At 63.0% G+C, this 4,970-nt stretch overlaps 1 long non-coding RNA gene across 1 annotated transcript; it reads right to left on the bottom strand.

The window, feature by feature from the left end:
* Window positions 1-1,577: 1,577 nt before the first annotated feature.
* On the bottom strand, window positions 1,578-3,082 carry LOC119092710 (uncharacterized). The gene is made up of 3 exons (XR_005093529.1): window positions 3,063-3,082; window positions 2,432-2,635; window positions 1,578-1,669 (listed from the first exon to the last, which is right to left on the bottom strand). It is a non-coding gene; the product is annotated as an uncharacterized LOC119092710 (long non-coding RNA).
* Between the last annotated feature and the right edge of the window lie 1,888 nt (window positions 3,083-4,970).

Genomic DNA, 4,970 nt, shown 5'->3' with positions numbered 1-4,970 from the left:
AGCGCCGGGCAGCCGAGGAGCCCGCCCCGGCGTGATCCTGCACCTGCGCACTCCGCGCCGCCCTCCACTAGTCCGCGCCGACCCGCCGCCGCCGCTTGCCTCTGGCGAGACCATCTCGGCGGCCGGCCGCCAGTTGCGGCGTCCTCAGAGGCGGCCCGCCTGTTCTCGTTCGCCTACCGTCAGCTTCCGCTTCTTTCGCGTGGCGTTCAGCCGGAGTTTCAATAAACTGGCTCCAAGTGATCCGGTTGGCTTGTGTTGTCCATACATGTAGAGCATGCGAATAAATACATTCCGGTTTACATGATTAGGGCGCTGTTTGTGACTACGCTGACCCCGTCCACCACCGCCCCAACCCCACGGCGCTCACCCAGGTAAGTAACAGCTCTGCCTGCGCGAGCGGGGCGCCCCCGCGCGCCACACCCCACAGACAACACCGACAGGAATCTCGTAAGCTCAGGTTGAGGCGTAAGCTCGCAAGCTCGCGTCCATTTTTCATATTTTTTCACATACTTCTCAGGCCGAACGCAAGCCCGCCTCTGTTCCCAGTCTTCGGCCGGCAGCGGGCCCACTGGCGGCGTCCCCGCAGCGGCACGTGCCGCCCCACTCCCGCGACCCTGTCGGCGCCCGGCCGCTCAGAAGGCGTCCCGAATGCCCCTCAGCTGTCGCACGGCCAGGTCCTCGGGCAGCTGGAAGCGGTGCTTCTCCAGGCGCGCCACGCAGCTCAGTGCGTCGTCGAAGCCTGCACAGGGCGAACGGCCGTCAGCTGGGAGGGAGCAGTCTGCCACGGCTAGCGGCCACACACACGGCTGACGGCTTTGCAGTGCCATTCTCGGAGCTCATTCATGCTGTCGCGAGCTGTGCAGTTGACGGAGCGACAGTGCTGACTTATCGCACTCACAGGCTGAAATAGTCTGCCATTTGGAATATGTTACTGACCACAATCGACCATGAGGCCATCACATATGATGAGCATGTGTAATTGCACGGGCTTCACGTTAAATCAGTTCACCGCGAACACGTTTCGTTCAGCCAATTCGAGCCCAATGAAGCCGTCCTCGCTCCGTCCAGCACTGACCGGTGCTGATGACGTAGCTCCAGGGCTGGTAGTACTCCTCCGTGATAGCCTGGCACTTGAGGATCAGGCGCAGCCAGGAGCTGAGCGTTCGGGGCGCTGGCCGGGACAGGATGACAATAGCGCACCACCCGGTGTCGTTCTCATCACAATTAATAATCAAAGGAGATATATTTAGGGCGAATTAAAAGTACGGACTAACTGAACATGTTCAATTCCACCACATTTTCTGTGGTGGCATCCAAAGGTAGCCACCTCGGACCTCTACTCCTCGGCAAAGCCGCGACTGCCAATAATCCAAACGACAGTTTCTCGCAACAAAACTACCCAGGTCCCCAATCAAGGCTCACGATAGTCCCCTCGCCAGCTACTGCCATTCGATCTCAGCTGGCCGGAGACGAGCACGCCAACCCTGCCCGCGCTGAATCAGGCAAATCCCCCCGCAGAGACATCTGACCGGGTCATCAGGCAACCTCAGCTGTCGGGCTGGCACACTCACTTGAGCCCGGCGCACACGAACGCCTTGAAGTGAGCGTCGGCCGTCCGCTTCAGCGGCGTGTGGCTGGCGATAATGTTGCCGACGGCGCTCAGCAGCGTCTGCGGCGGGGCGACGGCTGGTCAGCCCCACACGCCGTCGCTTCGGGGCCTTTACTCCGTTGAACGCATGACCGGCTTCTCTACAACTTCTACGGCCATCCCGACCAGGCCCACAGATAGGCTTATATTTGAACGCCTTCCAACTTCACTTCATTCACTTTTTTGAACGCGCGACCACGGCCGAGCCCGACATCCACACCACCCAGCCGGACAGCTCCCGCTCCGCACGTGGCCTGCCGCGCGGGGTGCTGTCCGGAAGCCGTTGCCAGACGGCCGCGCGCGGGGTGTCGTCCGAAGCCATTCCAGCCCCCCCCCGCGCGGGGCGTCGCCCGAAGCCATTCCAGACGGCCGCGCACGGGGTGCCGTCCAAAGCTACTCCAGCCCCCCCCCCCCTCGCGCGGGTGCCGTCCGAAGCCGCTCCAGCACCCCCCGCGCGGGGTGCCGCCCGAAGCGCTCCAGCCCCCCCCCCCCTCGCGCGGGGTGCCGTCCAAAGCTACTCCAGCCCCCCCCCCCCCTCGCGCGGGGTGCCGTCCGAAGCCGCTCCAGCCCCCCCCCCTCGCGCGGGGTGCCGTCCAAAGCTACTCCAGCCCCCCCTCGCGCGGGGTGCCGTCCAAGCATCCAGCCCCCCGCCCGTCCCATTCCAGCCCCCCGCGCGGGGTGCCGCCCGAAGTCGCTCCTCCCGCTGCCCCCCCCCCCCCCCACGCGGGGTGTCGCCCGAAGCCGCTCCAGACGGCCGCGCGCCGTGGCGGGCCGGCCGCTCACGTGTTTGCTGGTGATGGCTGTGCCTCCGACCACGGAGAGGCCGAAGCTCTGCGAGAGGCGGCGCTGCGGCGTAGCGTTGTACTGCACGCCGCGCTTCAGCCGGTAGTAGACGAGCACCAGGTCCCAGGCGTGGAGCAGGCGCGGCGGCGCGGTGCGCGACGGCAGACACCCGCCGAACGGCACCACCGACCGGCTCCGGCTCGTCTGACGGCGCGGCAGCGGCACGTCACCCACCGGCCAGCAGCGGCTCCGCCGTCGGCGACTGACGCTTTAGAGGCAAGGCGACTGTCAGGCAAGCTAGATATTTGCAGAGTACCGAGGCCTACGCAGAAAACGGGGATCACATGTATCATTTACAGGGCAGGTGCTCCCTAAAAAAAAAAAAACACACCACACACAAAAGACAGTGGCATACCGTCGCTGATTAGCTACGCCACCAGCAGAGCGGAACACAAGCACATCATTTCATACCCTGTGGCCAACAACACTGCAGCCATAGCGGCAGCGTTGGCACCGTAGCCCGGGCAGAGATCATCCCGGCTCCCCCCCCCCCCTCCCCCTCCCCCGCCTCTGACAGCGGCGCCGGCGTGAGGCCACGCCCCTGGCGAGCCCGGCCGGCGCCGAGCCGCACCTGCAGCAGGCCGTGCTGTACAAGTCGCGCAGCGCCACGGCCAGCTCCTTGCGCACGGCCAGCGTCAGCCGGTCGCCACGGGCGCTGGGCGGCGAGCCGTCCGAGTCGTCCGTGCCCATGTCGGAGGCCTGCTGCTGCCGGAGCGACTCCTTGGCCAGCTCGGCGACGGCCGACACGGCCAGCTCCAGCCGAGCGCGCAGGTCACTGACGGTCAACGACCGAGGTCAGGTCACTCACGGCGCTGCTGACTGGCAGTCAACGAAGGAGGTCGCCACCCACCCATGGGGAGGTCGAGTCATTACCATCACCAGATGACGTTACGCCGGGATGCTATATGTCACATTGGACTAACCCTTTAGCCAGGAAGGTCGGCTCATTGAAGGTCGCTAAAAATATCGTCACTATAGAGGTCCGGTCTTTTGTATGGCATCGCCGCACACCACACTGCTGAAAATCGCCGCGTTCCCATAATGATCGCAAAATATTCGTTGACAGCAGCCCAGTGAGCACTAACAGCTGAACCCAAACAGGCCATCGAGAGCAGCGAAACCAACACGCGACACAACATCCAGGGCAGAGCATGGCGCGGTTCTTCCTTGATCCCATCACTGCACACTGCCCAGAAGACATGCCGAAAGTGTCACCGCTAAAGGTATCAATAACATTGTTGCCGAGCGTAACAGAGGACACGTCAACATGCACCGTCATGAGCGCGGTCGAAATGCGACCATACGCCAGCAACGAGGCAGCCATACTAACACACGCCACCCCATAATTCACGCCATCGTTGATCATCCCACTAACACGCCGTCGCGCGGCTAGTACGCTGCCAGACATGCCGACGGTCACCGGATAGTGGCGGGCCGTGGCTCGTGGCCCGGGAGCCCAGCACGGTGGTGCCGCAGCTCTCACCCCCAGTGGTTGCCGCGCGAGGTCTTCTTGAGCTCGTTGCTGCTGAAGTGGTGGGCGCCGCAGCCGAACTGCGTCAGCGTCACCAGCTGGAGCAGCGTCAGCGCCCGCTTCATCATCGAGCTCGTCTCCTCGTGCGTGTCCTGCAGGCGCGACAGGACGTGGGAGTGGCACGCGCTGGGGACGTTGGTGCCATTGCCACAGTAGCCTATACAGTCTAAACCCTTACAGCCCGCACCAGATACTGTATTTATCAGCAACACAGCATGGCAGATTGACAAGGAGCTAGCCCGAGGACAAACCTGTCCCACACTACGCGTGAGGACCGGTCCAAGTGGCAGCCTCTGTCAACTGCAAGCCGAGATCGACCCGAGTCAGCGGTCCGTGCGCTGCGCCGCACCTGGTGGCGCCGGGCCCGGTACCGGGAGGAGCGCCGCCTCAGGCGGGGCCGCGGGCCGGCCTGCTCGCCAGCCGCGCCGCTCTCATCGCCGGCCGCGCCGCTCTCGTCGCCAGAGGTGTGGGCCGCGCCGCCGCCGCGCCGCTGACAGCTGCCGTCGCAGCCGCCCTCCTCCGTCTCGCCTGCGGCCCGAGGCGGCAGTCTGAGCAGGGGCGCCGGCCGACCGACTCCCAGACTAGCGCCGGCGCGGCGTGGCACAGCGGCGTATGTACAACACGGGCTTTCAGACTTCATCAGGGTGCAAACCTATTCCGAGTACAATGTATCAAAAACCACTTTAAGTGTATCATAGCACAGGCTGACATTGACAGAAAGCATACTCGTCAGCTAGAAGGAGGCATTTCCATCATGTGACTTCATCTAAAGTTAGGTTTGAGAGCCCTAAATACCACTATTGCTGCGATCCCTCGCAAAACACAATAATAGAAATTATAATACATCACATCCAATACTGCTCAAAACATCCATGCAGATATTGAATATTCAAGCACTGAAACTGCACACAAATTCATAAAATCAAAGCAAGAGCTCACACACCGAAA

This window comes from Pollicipes pollicipes, unplaced genomic scaffold (assembly GCF_011947565.3).
Source record: "Pollicipes pollicipes isolate AB1234 unplaced genomic scaffold, Ppol_2.1 Scaffold_3447;HRSCAF=4054_pilon_pilon_pilon, whole genome shotgun sequence".
NCBI lineage: Eukaryota > Metazoa > Arthropoda > Thecostraca > Pollicipedomorpha > Pollicipedidae > Pollicipes > Pollicipes pollicipes.
This window is presented reverse-complemented; position numbering and strand designations above follow the sequence as displayed.